This window comes from Vanacampus margaritifer, chromosome 8, assembly GCF_051991255.1.
Source record: "Vanacampus margaritifer isolate UIUO_Vmar chromosome 8, RoL_Vmar_1.0, whole genome shotgun sequence".
Taxonomy (NCBI): domain Eukaryota; kingdom Metazoa; phylum Chordata; class Actinopteri; order Syngnathiformes; family Syngnathidae; genus Vanacampus; species Vanacampus margaritifer.
The window spans coordinates 25,326,877-25,346,355 of record NC_135439.1 but is presented as its reverse complement, the minus strand read 5'-3'; the positions used below and the strand labels follow the sequence as shown (position 1 = coordinate 25,346,355).

The following is a 19,479-nucleotide window of genomic DNA, read 5'->3' as shown; positions in this document are numbered from 1 at the left end:
TTGACATCCTGCTTATGTTGGGTTCCCCCAGGTAAGTGTGGACCTCCACAGTCGCATCTGTGGTCTCACTCTGGGTCCTCCTCTGCATGACTGTGTGGTCCAATCACCGCCACAGTTTGTCACCTAAGACACAACAAACAGACTAACAGCCAACAGGCAGTTCTGGCTGCCCATCGTAGAGATGGGAGCAAAAGAATTCCTTATCCCACAATAATGCACTGCCGCTCATTTCCCATTGCTTAATTAACACCATTAGAATGTATCGAATATTTTTTATTTTTCTAGAGAAGAAGAAAAAGGGAAAAAAAAGAAGAATGTATCGAATATTACCTTGCTCCACAGGCTGGGAAGCTTCTGACGTGTCCGGTTGTGTTGATGAAGATGATGGGTTGAAGGAGGAGGAGGAGGAAGATGCCCTGTGCCGGATCACTGTCGCACATTCAGCTGTGAGCCTCCTCTCAGCCTCTTGTGGTTTATTCGGGCTAAAGAGTGTTCTCTTGGTACCCAAGTTCTTTAGAACAAAGTTTACACTTCACCTTTTAAGTAGAAGAAAGACATTAAAACGAGGGATACACTGTGTTATCACAATAATTTACAATATATATTCACACTGGTTATTATAATTTGTACCTTTTTAGGAGAGATCTGCTCAAAATGATCCCAGACAGGGGATGTTCTCTTCTTTTTCGTTGTGGATTGGACATTGCAAAACGAATCCGATTGAATTGATGTTTGAAGATGCGAGTTGTGTCAGTGTCACCTGTGAGCTCATTGTCGTCTCGGTGCGCCATTTTATGTCGAATCACCCGCGAAACTATGTGTTGGCGATGACGTAGGAATCCCGTCTCGCGGCGCTTTGGACGTAGCAGCGCGCGTTCCGAGGCTTCGGGCGTGGCCACAAGCGTTCCGAGGCTTCTGAAACAACGCGTAACCAACACATGCCTCGATGCGCGCTTTGCAGATTTTTTTTCCGGTTTACTCGGCACACGCATCGGCGCCTCGGCACAGTTGGGCACATCACTAATATTAAGTCCTTAGTTTTGTTTGGACACATATTTTCTCAGGGGTGAACACTTTACTTAATATTTGTCTGAATATTTACGGCATTCATTTTTGTTTGAGGGAAGCAACAGAGCTAGAAGGTGAGAGGAGTGAAGATTTGGCACCTGCCATTGTTCAAGACGGGAGGTGGGAATGTATTTGTTTAATGATTTGTTTGGAGTATTTCTTTTTGTTAATTTGGTTTAAATGCACTTTAGTTTTGACTTGTTAGTGTTGATATATATTTTTCTTAATTAGTCCTATAGAATTAAGTTGGTCTTGCGTTCATTTAGGTTGGTCCACCCCTATTTAAGCCACCTGAGTTGTTTGTCTGGAGGTCAGTCCAGTTTGTTATGTTAAGTTGACCACTTTTAAATTATTATTTTTTTACGTTAGCTTTTAGTTGATGTTGGATTTTTTTGTTAAATTATCCATGTTTGGTCCACTACAGTACTTAACAAAAAAAGGTGAAATAACTGAAAACATGTTTTATATTATAGATTCTTCAAAATAGCCATCTTTTGCTCAGTTTTTTTTTTTTGCATTCTTACATCTAGCAACTCCTTAAAAACTGTTGGAAAACCCTTCCAGATTATTACCTTTTGAAGCTCATTGAGAGAATGCCAAGAATGTGCAAAAAAGCAATCAAAGAAAGGGGTGGCTATTTGTTTTGTTTGTTTGTTTATTTATTTATTTAATTATTCTCACTTTTTTTAAGTACATAAGTTCACATGTGTTCGATAGTTGTCATAGTTTTGATGCCTTCTGTGAGAATCTACAATGTACATAGTTGTGAAAATAAAGCATAGCATTGAATTAGAAGATGTGTCCAAACTTTTGGCCTGTTCTGTATTCTATTTTAGGTTCCAAATTTTGTTTGTTTAAATAAATGTAGGCCCTGTTGACAGTCTTCTGCCCAGATTTAATTATAACTGTTTAGATTTAGTCATAACTGCTTTAATTTCCTCAGTAGAGCTGGGTGAGTGTTTAAATGATGTTTGGGGGAGCTTCCTCTATTCCCACATTGATGAGCCATTTGTCTGGGGTGAAGCAAATGTGTTAATAGGATTCCTTTGTGAAGTTGTGTTTGCTGCGGTGGTGCCGGGTTGTCTGGGACCTACTGTATTTCCACATCAATTGGCCATCTGTCGGTGTGCCAGGTTGTCTGACCTACTGTATTTCCACATCAATCGGCCATCTGTCAATGTGGATTGAGTACTGTCTGTCTTGCGAGAGGGGCGGGGCTTAAGGGCAGCACTGGTTAGAGAGGGGAGGGGGTTTTTGGGGGCTGGGATGCTGAAAGTATAAAGAACAACTACAAGTGGGAGGGACACACACACAAGGGGAACCACAGCGATTTTGTCTGTATCTTGTCTGTGTCCAGAAATTTCTGCAAAATAAATCCTTCGAAGGACCTGTTCACCGATCTCCAGTCTGTATTCAGAAAATCAACATTACGAACACACGGAAAACTTAAGGATCGTTTTCTAACAGCCCCTATGTGCACTTTACTATTGTATTACTGTTTTTATTTTGTTTCAACAAGTTATTTGAATGAAGCACAATTTAAGATGCAGATGTGCAATTTTAAAATTTAACAACATGAATCTGGGCCCCCAATCCCTTCTTGCTTGGGGACCCTTGCTACGCCACTGCTGGCAGCCACACTTCCGTCAGTCTCCCTCTGGGCAGCTCTGGCTACTAGTACTGTCACTATCGAATGTTTTTTTTTTTTGAAAAACAGATGTTTGCAAATCCCTTATTTTGATTAAAAAGAAGATAATTAGTCCTCTAACTCATTCACTGCCATTGACGGCTATAGATATCAAAAAGTCATTTTAACTATTTCTATTAGTTTAACATCCCCCCCCCCCCCCCCCATTTTTGTTAACAAGAGCATGAAAACCTAGGACGAAAATGATTGTACATTTAGACCAGGTATAACATTTGTGATTAATCATGAGTTAACTATTTATATCATGCGATTAATTACAATTCAAAATTTTAATCGCCTGACGACCTAATTTTTAATAAAAAAATTTTTTTAAAGAAAAATATATTTTTTCAAATATATATATCAGAAATAAATCAGTGAACAATTACTGTTGATATGCTGAAATCAGAGGATTTGGACAATTTAAAAGTAGTTTAAAAAATGGCTCCAAACGATTACTCGATTATTAAAATAGTTGTCGATTAATTTGATAATCGGTTACTTGTCGATTAATCAATTAACTTTGACAACTCTAGTGACTCCATATGTAGTTTACCGTTTATAAATTGGTGCATTATTATCATTGATTGGATAATGGCTTTTATAGCTGATACAGTATACAATACCCCTAAAACAATACAAGTTCTGTGGAGCATTTAATATCAGCATTTTATGTGACAGTTACCACTGGATTTACTGGATTGCGTGTGTGTGTGGGTGTGTGTGTGCGTGTTTATGAGTGACACGACGACGTGACGTGAGTCGCATGTTTGTAGTCGGCCAGAAGATGTCCGCAAATCACCAGTGTTTTCTTTTCTTTTAACCCGGCGAATATGCTGCCTTCATGGTTGTTGGAAGTCGTAAGTTTCATCGCCGGCTTCTCTTATTTTAGACCCACAATTTTAGCCGATGCGTTGAGTTCAAAGAAAGTAACGAAAGAGTTATCAGATAGGATACTCACAACACGGTTCTAAGGCATATTTAAAATGAAATACGCAGATTGCACTATACATTGAGCGGAGGAAAGACAAGGCTTTACAAAGAACGAGCAGTCCTGAATGCAACAAAATATGCCCCGCTTTGCAAACCCCTCTTTTAACTCAGAGAAGAGCAAGGTGCTGTTCAAAACTCGAAGCCGCTCACTTTACTGCCTGCAGGACTCCATGTGTGTGCGTGTAGAAGGAAGGGAGAAATTCATCATCTCAACCGAGATGATGTGGAACCAGTACTAATATTAATTTTTATTTAAAGTGAAGCTGCACTACACCCCCTCCAACGCGTATTTGCGTATACACTACTGTACTAGTGACAACTGGATTGTTGAGAAGAAATCTGCAAGCCCAAACTGGTCGAGAGTGGAATTTCGGAACTCCAGTCTTTTGGATGGAAAACGTTGACTGCTATGAGTACCGACTTCGGATTGATTCATATTCTTCGTGAAAATAGTCTACTTCACCACACCACAACGAGGAATAGTAACGCATCATTTGGAGCGGTGTGGACATAGTTTTTCAAGCAAAGGTGAGTGGCAATAAACTTTGAAGTCCGTCTCTTGCTCTCAGCTGAGTTAGTGCATGTAATGTAATATTTATGATACAGCTGTACGTCCGTCTTGTTCCGACCAATATCCTCACACACGTTGCTTTTTGCCCCCAATATAGCTTCGTGAAACGTTTACCTGAGTGTGTTTCACTTTTAATCGTGTAAATAAATGTTTGTATATTAAGAGTTGCCCTAACGCCGTAAACAGGTCTGTGGAGTATAGCTATCGCCAAGTTAGCCCGCGGTAGCTAAAATTTGCCAGCAGAACTTCTTTGGAGTCGGCTAAAGTTTATTAACCTAGTTGCTCCATTGGCGGCGTCGCCTCTAGTCAGCTTTCCTTTCTGGGCGATCAAAATGAAATGGAGGTGTAAACCATATAGCGTGTGTTTTTAAAACCTGTATGCTATTGCATTGTCACTAGTGGTGAAAATTTAAAGCTGGGCTCCCCCCGTGACTTGTTTGTATTTACAAACCTAATTTATCCAGTACATCGAGATTCATGGAACCCCCCGTCTAAATTCTTAAAAAGTAAACAAATAACTCAGGAGGTACTGGCTGTGACAATTGCCAGGAGGTCGTTGGTGTGGCGCAAGGGTAGGCCAGAGTACTTTGATTTATGTTTATGTCTAACCTCCATGTTTCAAGCGTCTTGAAAGTTCACACTGTAGTGGGCCTGTAAATCTCAAAAGTAGCACTTATCTACCGTGGAGTGTCTTCCTAAAATCTCAGCCATCTGTTACCATAACATCCCTAATGGAATTAGTGGTTTATTTTAAACCAGAAAATTAGATGGAATATCCCCTCACTGGTGATCATTTTGTATTCTATTTGGGACATTTAATTTGTGTCCACAGACTCCACACACACTTGGCCCCCACCATGAAATTAGCTTTTGGGTGAGTTGTGTGATCATATAACAATATCGTCGATAAGATATAATACATCTACGTATGATATAATGGCATAGCCTATCATATCTATAGTAGATTTTTGGGTTTTGTTTTAGTTTATCGACAATGTTTACATTAATCATTATCAATATACATTGAGTTGCTTGCACCGTATTTATCAGAAAGATCATTTCCACCTTCCCCGTTGCTACTGAGCGAATGCTTCTGTTGATTTCCCTCCACTAATAAATTTGTTTTATTGGATTTATTTTTTCTTTCACTTTAGGCCTGCCACTATTCAATATATTTAAAGTGGATTATTCTATCAATTCCAATGATTAATCAAATAATCTGACAAAAAATGTGCATATATGGCAGATATTTTTTTCCAATTACTGTTAACCAATGATAATTGTTCATTTGGTTTTGTAGGCAAAACCAAATAAACAATTAAAGCTGCAAGCAGCAATGAAGGGTCCTCACAGCCTGGGCCACTTGGGCTATTTGCACGTTGGGGCACTGGCACACTAGAATTTAATTAAAAAAAATAAAAATAAAACCTCATCATGCCTCATCTTGTTCGTCAGCAAATAGCGTCGCCAGTTATGGACCTTCTGTGAGTATAGACTCTGGAGCGTTGTGAAAATGACTCGGATTCGTAAAAAAAAAATGCTGCATATAATCGGTGAAGTTAGTTGAGCCAAGACAATATTCAACGTGGTGACGACACGGTTTGGCTTCTCGCCAGTGACTGTGGCTTTGAGCAGTGGCTGTCATGGCAATGTGTTCCAGGATCTATGGGTTATATGCCACAGAGGAGGCGGGACTTCTTTTTTTTTTTCTTTTTCAGGAGAGCTCAGTATTGTTCATTCGATTTGACATCATCATTGCTCTTCTTTAAAAAAAAAAAAAAAAATATATATATATATATATATATATATATATATATATATTATTATTAAAAAAATGTTTTTTTTTCTCTCATTTTTCTTTCTTTTTTTTAAATATATATACATATATATACATACACACACACACACACATATATATATATATATATATATATATATATATATATATATACTTTTTTTGTGTATGTGCGTGTGTGTGTGTGCGTGCGTGCGAGCGTGTGTGTATTCATCAATTCACCTAAGCCCATTAAAAAAAATCCCATACTAATAATATAATATAATAATAAATTGCCAAATGCAGAAACATCAATGTAAGTTATCACGATGTAGTGGCTCTCGCTAACAGACAGAATTAAGTAACCAGAATTAGGTTAAAAAATTCTATATACGTAGACCATGTTTCTATAAATTTTGATATTTGGTTTTTATTTGAGGCAGATATTTTTTCCATTAAAATGTGATTTATGAGGAGGTTAGACCATTGGTCGATATTCAGAGTTTGTTTATTTTTCCAGTTAACAAGAATTGTTTTTTTAGCGATAGTAAGGGCTACAAGTGTAGATTGAAACCGTTTATGTGGTCAGTCAGTTGTTGTTAGGTCACCTAGCAAACACAAGTTTGGAGATAAAGGTATCCTACAGTCCAAAATAGCGGAAAGTTTTTCTAAGACTTTAGTCCAGAAATACATAACCGGAGTTCATAACCATAAAGCATGAACATAAGTGTCTGTAGTGTTTTGTAAACATTGGAGACAAATGTCGGTGTCTGAGAGTCCCATTTTCTTCATCAGATATTGAGTAATGTATGTTCTGTGAATAATTTTATATTGGATAAGTTGTAAATTTGTGTGTTTTGTCATTTTAAATGCGTTTTCACAAACTTGAATCCAAAAGTCAGATTCCGGTGCTATAGACAAGTCTGTCTCCCATTTCGAGATGGGTAAAGACATTTTATCAGTATATGAAAGTAGCTTATATATTTTTGAAAGTTTTTTTGTTGTTGTCGGAGAACGCTTGTTAACTCTTTCACTGCCAGACGTTTTCAGAAACGGGTTGTCCCCACTGCCAGCCGATTTAAGCATTTTGAGTGATCTTTCAAGGTCCACAGAAAATGTTGTGTTTGGACTATGGAAACACACATACTACCAAATGAAAGATTGGACTCTCAGCTTTCATCAGAACCTACCATCTACCTTATTCCGTTCTTCAGTAATCAACAATAGAAAATGGTTACTTTCACCGAAATTCTCTGTTTTGAAACAAAAAATGGAGAAAAAGAGTTTTTTGTGAAACGATGTTATTTCATGCACTCTAGTGAATTGTACACTTCTTTTTGTCCATGAATGAAACCACAAACACCTAAATAGTGCTTTACTTCTGTAAAACGCTTTCACCAACAATGAAAAAGTGTTTTTTGATTGCAAAATACGTTTATTTCCATTCAACAGTGTAACAATTTGACAAAACAATTTCGCAAACTATTTACAAATGTGTGCAACTGTGGTACTACTTACAATTATGTGGATGTTTCAAATACAGTTTTTCCTTTTGTAACGCTCTCCTGCGTGCAAGGAGACGCCAGGACTCGCACAACAGTTTACTTTCACTTTCGCATTGGTCCGTTTTGCGTGCAAACGTTACACTTTCTTGATGGGCTTTTTTTCCGGGGAATAAAAAGCAAGTAGCAGACTGTACACACTTCCTCCGATGAATATGCATTGGACTCGGGGCACTCTCCGTCGTCCGATTGAACGTCCGCCTGTGCGTGCTCGGTTGCGCTCCGCGTTACGACACCGTCATAGCCGCCGCATCAGCGGTTCCAATTTCGCCGTCAAGCTCGGATTCACCTTCATCATCATCGATGATGATCATCGTCGTCATCAATGTACTATTTTAGCGTTGGTCGATGCCTTTCGTCTTGTAAGTGTAGAGCTGCTTGCAAACGCTCGCTATTGCCCGTTCCCTCCTCCATCTAGCTCCATCTAACGTCTTCTACTGCCGCGCCAATGCTTCCCAACCACGGAGTCACCACCCTCATCTTCATCATCGATGATGATCATCGTCGTCAACAATGTGCTCTTTCAGCGATGCTTTTGGTCTTTGAAAAAAACGGCTCGGGCGTGAGCTCCTCGCGACCGGCCGCCATTTTTCCTTTGTCTTCCATTCTCATCTCCTGCTCGATGCTCTAGCTCCGCCTCTACTGATCTTGTCAAAAGAGAGTCATCGCTGCCCTCTAGGGGCCAAAAATAGTCATTAGGCACAACAGACAGGCTGGAAACTTTCACCAGACATGCGGAAGGGTTTCCTCTACCCGTTTCAAAAAAAAAAAACAAAATCATTGGATGACGTCTTTTGACGTCATTGGCAGTGCTCCGTAGGTTTTTACTTGACGTCTTTAAACGTCAGTGGCAGTGAAAGAGTTAATATCTTTAGCTAAAACAGGCGGTTGGAGCGTACCCCGAAGTGTTGGAATTTTTTTCTTTATCATATTTTTAACTTTTAGATAATGTAAAAAATTTCAGTTTTTTATATTGTATTTTTGGAGCAAGGATGTATATGATATAAACATATTATCTGAGAAGAGATGGTGGAGATGTGTAATTCCTTTCTGCTCCCACACGCCTAAATAAAACGGTTGGTTGTTAAGTTGAAAGTCGGGGTTATGCCATAGGGGAGAAAGCCCACAGGGCTCCACTTGGGCTTTTGTCAATTCTAGTGCCTTCCACCAGGCAGTCACGGTGGCAGAAATCATTAGGTTTTTAAAACAATTATGTCGCTTAATCGATGTTGTGATTAAGAGTAAATCTCGAAGTCTGAGGTTATTACAATCCTTCTGTTCTAGTTCCAGCCAACAGTTAGTGTCTCTGTTGGGTTGTGCCCATAGAACGATATATTGTAGCTGGTTAGCTATATAGTAGTACATAAAATTTGGGTTTAAATGGAATCATTGAGAAAAAATAGTTTATTTTGGGTAAAACTTTCATTTTAATGGTGGCTATTCGTCCTATAAGAGAAATAGGAAGATTATTCCAGCGCTCCAAGTCACTATAAATGTTATCCAGAAGTGGAGAAAAGTTTAAATGAATTAAATCAGTTAATTTAGGTGAGATTTGTATGCCTAAGTATTTTAAATTACCTACAGGAAATGAGTAGTGTGGGTCCTGGCTTGTAGGGTTCCATGAATTTTCTGTAATAGGTAGAAGTGTTGATTTTGTCCAGTTAATAGAATAATCTGATAACTGTGAGAATTTAGTTATTAAATTCATCATATAATACTGACACTCAGTGGATAAATGATTTCCCAAAGCCAAATTTATTTAAAACAGCAAAGAGGAAGGACCAGTTAACTTTGTCGAAAGCTTTTTCTGCATCCAATGATATAATAACTGCCTTTTTATCATGCCGCTGTGACATGCTAATAAGGTTAAAGAGTCTCCTAATATTATTAGTAGAGTGACGATCTTTAATAAAGCCTGTTTGGTCGCTATGAATGATTGTCGAGATTACTGTTTCTAGTCTAGATGTGAAAGCCTTAGTGATAATTTTAATATCAGTGTTAATTAGTGAAATCGGACGGTAACTTGATGGAAGGGTGGGGTCTTTTTCTGGCTTTAATAAAAGTTTAATTGCTGCTGTATTCATGTGTGGGCGTATGTAACCCTTAGTTTTAATTTCTGTTACTACTCTTTAGAATAGTGGAGCAAGCATTAACCAGAAGTGCTTAAAAAATATAGCCGGATAACCATCCGGGCCAGGTGCTTTGCCATTAGGCATACTATCTAGAGCACTGTACAACTCGTTTATAGTAAGTGGCGCATCTAACATGTCTTTATGTTCAGTAGTTAACTGAGGTATATTTAAGCTACTGAGGAATGCCTCAATATGCTCAGGGTTAGGCTTGTTAGTTTCTAAGTATAGGTTACGATAATAGTTATAAAAAATTTGATTAATTTCTTCTGGTGATTGTGTGCATTCACCAGTTGTCCCTTTAACTCTTTGACTGCCAGACGTTTTAAAAAACGGGTTGTCCCCAGTGCCAGCCGATTTAAGCATTTTGACTGATCTTTCAAGGTCCACAGAAAATGTTGTGTTTGGACTATGGAAACACACATACTACCAAATGAAAGATTGGACTCTCATCTTTCATCAGAAAAAAAGTTTGTTTCTATCTTATTCCGTTCTTCAGCAATCAACAATAGAAAATAGGTTAGTTTCACCAAAATGCTCTGTTTTGAAACAAAAAGCGGAGAAAAAGAGCTTTTTGTGAAACGATGTTATTTCATGCACTCCAGTGAATTCTACATTTCTTTTTGTCCATAAATGATGCCACAAACACCTAAATAGTGCTTTACTACTGTAATACACCACCACCAACAATGAAAAAGTGTTTTTAGTTTGCAAAATAACAGTTTATTTACAGAACAGCGTAACAGTTTATTTACAGAACAGCGTAACAGTTTATTTAGAGAACAGCGTAACAATTTGACAAAGTATTTACAAAGGTGTGCATGTGTGACTATTTACAATTGTGTGGAGTTTGAACTACACAATTTTTCTTTTTGTGTGGTATACAGTGAAACACTCCCCTGGGTGCAAGGGGATACAGCAGGATTTGCACCACAGGTTTGTTTCACTGCGAATGCCCTTTCGTGTGCAGACCCTACACTTTCTTGCTGGCTTTTTTTTCCGGGGAGTAGCAGGAATGTGTTGCAGCGTGTGTTTGGCCATGTTGCCATCAAGTCGGCTTTCAGGATCATTATGTGGTGACCTGGTGTTTTGTCTGGCTTCATGTCCTTCCATCCCAACTTCCTCCTGGTCTTGTGGCAACAGCCACCCTCTCACCACCTGCTGGATGAACTCCAAAAAATGTTGACACTTCCCAGGATTTTTTGCTTTGTGCAATATGTATGCATTGAACATGCATATCTGGAACATATATGCAACAAACTTTTTGTGCCACTTCAAAGTTTTACGTGTGAATGGGTGGTATGAGATGTTTTGATCCATCTTGTCCACTCCATTCATCTTGGAATTGTAGTCCACAACACAAATGGGTTTTTGGAAAGACACTTTTTTTTTTGTGCCTTCCGCCACACCTCCACTGTCCGCAGTTCATCTTCATGAAACGTTGTCACCATCCTCAACAAACGTTTGTCCTGCCATGCCACAATCAAAACATTCGTGTTGTGCCTTACCAGTTTCCCCCCCACCCCAAGGCCAGTGTTGGTTAGGCATGTGATCTCACTGGGTTCACCCCTGTTTTTCCTCAGCGTTCCACAAACATTGGTACGTGCTGCCAGGAGACGTTCACACAAAGCAATCGAATTATAAAAATTGTCCATAAATAGTGTGTACCCATTTCCTGGCAGACGATCCAGTAAGTTGAACACTGTGTCAGGGAGAGAACAACTAATACCAACATAGGGTTGCATATTAAAACAATACCCGGTTTGGGAGTCACACAAAATGTACGATTTGATACCATATTTGACCGGCTTTTGGGGGTTGTACACCTTGAACGAAAGACGTCCCTGGAAACTCATCATTCCCTCATCAATGCAGATATTCCTGCCCGGTTGAAACAGTTCCTTGAATTTGCTTACAACGTGATTGAACACAGGACGAATTTTAAATAGTTTGTTGTCTGAACTGTGTGTCTCGTTGTCATTGAAGTGCAGGAAACTCCAGATGAGCTGGAAGCGGTTTCGAGGCATCGCGCGACTGAAAAATGGTGTCGTCTCTATTTCATCCTGAGTCCAATACATTTCTATACTGGGCTTGTTTATATAACCAGTAAGAAATTGCAGTGCAAAAAAAGTTTTGAGTTCGGACACAGACACTGGCTTCCAAGCATGACTCCTGCAGTGTGGCAGACTTTCAGCCCGTTTTTGCATGGACTGGCGTGCATATAAGTTTGTCTGATCAGCAATGTGCTGCAGAAGCTCGTCCGTGATGAAGAGTTGCAGGAAGTCAACTGGCCGGGTCGAATTCAGCTCTGCTGCGGCACCTCTCGGTCGTGGCTCCGCAGTAAAGGGGAATGAGTTTGGCTGCCAGCCTGCTTCATGCCAGCCAGAATTTTTGGGATCTGCAAATATACATTTCAATATCATATAATATTAATTTTAGATCAGTGTGATGCTATATATGTGTTTACCTTTTTTCTGGGATCCACTGGTCCTTGGACCTTTATTTTGCTCACTCTGAGGAGTGTCACTCTGAGCTGCAGCTGAAAGAAATATATACAATTACAATAATATCGAAAGACCGTTTTCTTTTGTTGTTGCGGTGTATTAAAAACACTTTTTTTTTATACCTCTCTTTGTCGTCTTTGCAGAGGGACGTCGCTGTGAGCACGATCCGCGATCTATGAATGCACATTCACGTTACACGAGGTGCTAACAGCGTGCCGGAAAAGTATCTCATAGCAAGTTTGTGCTTACCTTCGCAGTCTTCTGCGGATAAAAGACTGTCCGTATCACTTTCTCCGTGGTCAGATTGTACCCACTCCTCCGAAGAATATCCATCGGACTCAGGATACTCTTCGTCGTCGTCCGAATCAACGTCCTCGTGCGGAGAAGTGCTCGGTCGTGCACCACGTTTTCCGGCGCTAGCACCGCTAGCCTCTGAGGCCTTAAAACGTGGTCGAAGCTGCCGCCGCGTGTACGCTGCAACTTCGGCATCAACCTCGTTGTCACCATCATCATCATCGTCGTCCGATTTAACGTCCTCGCGTGCAGAAGTGCTCGGTCGTGCACGATGTTTTCCGGCGCTAGCACCGCTAGCCTCTGAGGCCTTAGGACGTGATCGAAGCTGCCGCCGCGTCAACGCTGCAGCTTCGCCGTCAACCTTGTTGTCACTATCATCATCCCCGTCGTCACAAACGTGCACTTTAGCACTAGTTGATGCTTCTCCTTTTTGAAAAAAACGATCAAGCGTGAGCTGCTTCTTACCATCGGTCGCCATTTTTTGTTTCTCCTCAATTCTCATCTCCTCCTCGACGCTCTCGCCCCGCCTTGCCTTTTATATACTGACGCCCACCCGATCTTGTCAAAAGAGAGTCATCGCTGCCCTCTAGGGGCCAAAAATAGTTATTAGGCTCACGAGACCTGCTTGAAACTTTCAGGATAGCTCCGCAAGCCTTCACAGCACCCGTTTCAAAAAAATAAAAAAATAAATGGGAGGACGTCTTTTAACGTCTTTGACGCTCCTCCGTAGGTTTTTGCAGAACGTCATTTAACGTCTTTGGCAGTAAAAGAGTTAATAGCCATTATAAGAGACTATTCCCGATTGCGTTGAAGTTGGTTTGCAAGAAATTTACCTGATTTGTTATTATATTCAAAGTTGTTGTATCTCAATTGTTGTATTATAAACTCTGTCTTTTTAGTTAGCATATCGTCTAACTGTATTTTTGTATTTTGTAAGTCAGTCCATATTTGGTTATTTGGGTTTATTGCGTACTCATCCGTCAGTTGTTTAATTTTATCTTCCAAGTCTTTTTCTGATTTTTGATCCTGTTTCTTTTTATAAGATGAATATGATATAATTTTACCTCTAATTACTGCTTTCCCAGCTTCCCAGAGAAGAGATGGCGATAGGTCTGGAGAGTCATTTATTTCCAAAAAGTCTGCCCACTCTTTTCTTATAATTTTGTCAAACTCTGCGTCGTTTAGCAGTGAGATGTTAAACCGCCATGTCGGTGGTGGTTTAAAGGTATAATCAACTTGTAGGGAAAGAGAGACTGGTGCTTGGTCGCTAATAATAATAGGATGTATTTTTGTAACAGTTTTATCGGCAATAGAGTTATTTGTAAGAAAATAATCAATTCTTGAAAAAGACCGGTGCACAGCGGAAAAGAAGGTAAATTCCTTCTTATTTGGGTTTTTAAGTCTCCAGCTGTCGACGAGGCCAAAGTCATCCATATATTCCCCTATTACTTTAGTAGATTGTAATCGCCTACATGTTGTATTATTAGAACGGTCAATTAATGGATTTAAGACTGTGTTAAAGTCTCCTCCAATAATAATAGTAGAGTTCGCTGCTAAATCAAACAGCTGAGAGAAAAAATCATGGAAAAAGGCCGAATCATCATTATTAGGGGCATATAAATTACCAAGTGTATATATTTTATTAAATATAGTCACCTGAATAATAATGTATCGGCCCTCTGGGTCTGTTATTGTATTATTTTAAGTAAAGAGTAAATTCTTATGTATGAGTATACAGACTCCTCTTTGTCTACTGTTATAAGGGGCAGAGTACGCTTGGCTAAAATTCTTATCAATAAGTAATTTTTCTTCAGATTTTTGTAGGTGGGTTTCTTGTAGGAGGCAAATACCTGCTTTTAATTTTAAGAGATGGTCTAAAGTTTTTATTCTTTTTGCTTCTGAGCGAGCGCCACAAACATTCCAGGAAACCAGAACTAATTTATGCATACAAACAATATAGACTCAGTCCTGTGTACAGTATATATCTGCATAGGCCATTTGTCAATATTGGCATGTTATAGGATAGAATCAAAGTGGTTAGGTGGTTTATGTAATTTGTGTAAAATATGAGGTGACGAGTAAGTAAATATAACCGTGAAAAAACGGGTAGGGAGGTAAAAGTGAAGGGAGTTAACGGGGGATTAAACATAAAAATACACCAGTAACTGGTAACCTAAGCGAGATTTTTTGTTTAAATATACTTTAGATATAGTTATGTATTTAATAATATATTTATTATATCGCCTAAACATAAGGGTATTCATATTTTAGGTTTTATAACCACATATACAGTATATGTATACATCTAATAATCAAACAAAGTTTAGTTCCACCAATGCCATTTTAGAACAGCCAGGGAGTGGAGCTGGGGTTCCGGAATAGTTGGCCATCGATGTATAGTTTATCGACGACCATCGCATCTCCGTTTCCCCTCCTGCCTATTTTGTTTCATTATAGGAAACAGTACCTTGCGCCGCTCATTAATCTCTCTCGGGAATTGGTCGTTCATTCCAAATGAGGTCCCTTTAAGCTCCCGTCCTTTACTTTTAACAAATTCTTTCTGTTTAAAATGTTTAAACTTGGCGATAATAGGACGGGGTCTGTTGCCCCTAGGGGCTCCAAGCCGATGTACCCGGTGAAAAGAGATGTTATTTACCGACTCCTGAGGAATTTTTAACGACGTCGTCATAATTTTTTTTATCTCAACCTCTGGATTGTCAGAGGTATTCTCGGATATTCCTGAGAATATTAAATTCTCTCGCATGCTACGGGATTGAATATCCAGAACAGTTTCTTTTAGCGTTTTATTTTCCTTTTTAACTGTTTCTAACTCGGCTGAAACAGTCACGAGTGTAGAGTGTAACTCGGCATTGTCTCGTTGGAGATCACTTACTTGTTGGCTGAAGAATTCCATACTTACCTTTAATTCTTTGACGTCCTCGCTGATTAGGGAGAGGACCTCTAATTTTTTATTTATGGACTCCAGCATACTGACCGAAACCTCCGTAGTGGCTAGGTTCTCCGTGTCCGTCGCTGAATCATTTTTCCTCTTTTTCGAAGGTTTTCTCGACAGTTTCTCGACGGAAGGATTCTCCATCGCGCAGCTGTAAAAATATCCGTCGATGAAGCGTTCGAGGTCCTCCACGTTGGGTGGTATTCCAAATCTGTCGGATGAAAAAGAGAGGAAAAAAGAAAGGCAAGATATATGATGGTTAAGTTTGGATTAGTTTAGTATAATAGAGCTAATTCTATTTTAGCAGCAGGGCGCCGTCATGTTGGGGTTTCCCGGTCTCGCTGTAGGTCTCGCGATAGTCACAGCATCTCGCGCATGCGTCCAAGCTTCAGAATCCTTCAGGAGGCGGGACTTCTGACTTCCTGGTAACTTTTCACACATCAGATTTGTTTCCGTTTCCTGTTTGCGACGATGAAAATGTTTGTGGATTTGAAAAACGTGAAAATCGCAAATTTTTTTGTGAGAATAATTTTTAGACAAATCTCTTCCCATAGATGATAAGTTATTATGTGGAAAGCGGAGACAATGCGACTTGCAGTGTGTTAAAAAGTGAGCATTTTGTGTGGCAGAAAGGATAGAGATGCATTGCACGCTTCCCTGCTGCACTTCACTGACAGGCTGCCACCAGACGCCCACGCCGGCAACTTTGGATGTGCTTCGGGCCCTTCCCAAGAATCCATCTGCTGCGCCAGCCGGGACTCCGCAATAGCGTTCGTCTCCCTTCATAAGGAATCAAGCACCTAGCCTAACCTTATGTGAATTTGGAGCACCGGTAATGCTTCACAGGGACACCGGCGCCTAACCTAGTCTGGCGGGCCGGCAGTCTAGCCTGGTACGAATCCAGACCGATAAGATAAAATGCAAGTTACTTGCTTGATTTTTATTTGTCGTCCTCTTTGAGTAACTCATAGACGTGTAAACCCCCACCCACCCAGGAAAGGGTTTTAAATGTTTTACTTACCGTAGTTTAAACCAGTGGTCCCCAACCACCGGGTCGCGGACCAGTAACGGGCCGCGGGCCACTTTGGACCGGGCCGCACAGTTGAAAGAACAAAAAACTATACTTCTGGTTAATTGATTAGGCGAGGCTTAAAAAGATTTTATTTTGAAAAGTGTCTGTTTACGACAGACTCTTGATACATGTTGTTCAAGATGTTAATTATCTCAGTCGCGTAGCGCTGATGCCAATTGACAAGTTAGCAAAATGAGTAAAAAACAGACACATTTGGAAAGTTTCTTTGCAATGGAGAAAAGGCCCTGCGATGAGACAACACAGGAAGGAGCCTTGGCTATGACAGAAGAAAAAGAAAGGTACATGGACTTACAGCTACACATGATTCTCACGCATGATAGGCTCTGTGGCGAGCGGCTCTTAATTTAGCATTATGGTGAGTGAGTTACTCATTTACTTTATATTTGTTCTGTGGTGCCTTGTTATGTTGGCGGCGCCAACCGGAGTGTATCATGCCATCCTTAAATCTATCTCTTAAATGCGCCAACTTGCCGCATTTAAGAGATAAAAGATGAGAGCGCTGCTAATATAGTTACATAAAAATGTGGCTTTACATTTATTGTTATAGCTACAAAATACCCCAGTTTTTGTGTTGCTCCTATCATTCATAAGCATTACCATAGTGACCTCACCATATTAACTGGAGAACCCACGGGGTCAAATTTGGCCCCTATAAATTCTGCTACTCAAATAACAAATACCTTTTTTTTCTTTCTTTTTTTACAAATTTAACTTCAAAAGTGCCACTTCTGACTCCTGCATGGGGCCATCTAGTGGATGAATATTGCACTTACATGAGCCAGAGTAGTGGTGACAAGATGGCTGGCAACATGCTGTTTTGTTGAGCTGGAAATCAATCCAAACAAAACCATCTTCTCAGCAAACCATCAGATGGTAAAATTGTGTTTTTTTTGTTAATCTATTTCATATCATGTTGCAGAATGCCTAGGAGTATGTTTTATATATATATTTTGATAAATTAGCAACTCTGAGCTAGTTCAAAAAAAGGGTTAAAATTGAAAAAAACATATGTTTTGGTGTTCAGTGAACTTATAGCAGTCATTTAATGTATAATTCATAATTTTCCAAAGAAGAAAAGGGTTCTTGGGTTCTCCAGGGTTAAAGCATTCTTGTTACCCTTATGTTGTTTGTGCTGCTAGTACAGGTACATAAAAATACATAGCGGATTTGTGTTTGTTGTTGTAGCCTTTTTTTAATCAGCCGCCAAACAGCCCAGCATCCCCCCCAACCCACTGGGTTGTCCGTCCGCGAAAATTGTGGACTTGTATGAACCGGTCGGCGGTGGAAAAAAGGTTGGGGACCTCTGGTTTAAACAACTGCTCCACTCGCCATATAAAATATGTCATGTTGGGATAGTTTTGTAAAAAGAAAAAAAAGATACTGTTTTTCCCTCCACAATGCCGAGGTATCGGATTGAGACTCGGCCGATCTTCAGAATGAGGTGACTTTGGTAAAAAAACGGGACATCCCTATCCCTTGCTTCAGGTCCCAGGGCTTAACCTGTAAAAAATGGTATGGGATTTTTTTTAATAGGTTTTAGGTGAACTAATGAATACACACACACTCGCACGCACGCACGCATGCACACACACACACACACACACACACACACACACACACGCAGGTTTGCCTCTGTGTATTATGAGGACATTTTTTCCAAACCTGTTTAATTGTGTATTACGGGGACACCCCTTTCCGCTAATGCCAGAGAGATGGGACTTGCACCCCAAATTTTTTTTTGGGGTCGTCCAGGGAAATTTCACTTCAAAACTTGAAAAAACTCAACGCACAAAAAAAAGAAAAACCTGAAAAAACAGTAATTATGAGGACATAGATAATGAGCTAAATAAGCCACGCCCATGGCAAAAATGGTAATTATGAGGACCAACTCACATTACAAGGACAAAGTTTACACAACACACAGCAACCATGTCACTGAAGTGACTTGAAAGTTCTGGCATTCTGGCGTTACACAAACTGAAATGACATTGATGTGTAATGACTTACCTGATATAAGGTCGCATTGTTGTGCATAACAATACTGTGAAATGCAAAGTCATACCTGATCCTTGAGCACCATGTTACAACTTTAGGACAGACTGAAACTGGTATGTTAATAAAACAATGCTTCTTATGTGAACAGGTTATCTAGGTCAAGCACATCTTTGTAATGGATAAGTTAGACATGAAACCAGATGCAAAAGAGTCAGTGAACATTGAACATTTTATTCTTTAAAACATGACTACCTCTCATCTTAAAGATGAGCAGTTTTCTAATAGCTCATTACTGGAATACCTTCGGATTTCAGAATTTCTGAAACAGGTTCAATGTAGGAAGTGTCCGAAGTACTGTGAGAATCTGGAACATATTCCTCTGCTGATGAATCCTCACTTGAACTGGATACATCAGCAACCTAATTTTTTAAACAAAAACAATTATTACATACATACAGACATACATATACATATTGTCGCTGTCCTGTGAAAAACACTTCCACCATATTTTCCAGACTATAAAGCGCACCGTGATACAAGCCGTGCCGCCAAGAAGGATCGCTACCGGAGAGCAGCCCGCGACCTAAAAATGGAAACGTGTTTTTCACAGGACAGCAATGATATCCATATATACAGTAGACGCACACATACATGTGCATATATACAGCGGCTCTAAAATTGACACCTGCCGGATGCGGGTTAAAGTTCCTTTTGGCGGGTGGTCATAAATATTTACTAGCTTTACTTCGCTGTTACTTAGTGATGTTACACTCGAAGTAGAAGCTTGAGACAAGTGTCGAGCGCTCGCGGCAGAAGTAGCTCCCGCCATTGATGGGCTAATGTGCTAAAGTTCATT

The 19,479-nt window shown here is 39.8% G+C and overlaps 1 protein-coding gene across 2 annotated transcripts in view; it reads left to right on the top strand.

Moving 5' to 3' along the window:
- The first annotated feature begins 3,871 nt into the window (after positions 1-3,871).
- plxnb1b (plexin b1b) overlaps positions 3,872-19,479 on the top strand; it is a 181,681-nt gene continuing 166,073 nt past the window's right edge. For both annotated transcript variants that reach the window (XM_077572833.1, XM_077572832.1), the window contains exon 1: positions 3,872-4,276. The gene's annotated coding sequence lies outside the window, so the exon portion shown is untranslated. The remainder of the gene's footprint in view (positions 4,277-19,479) is intronic.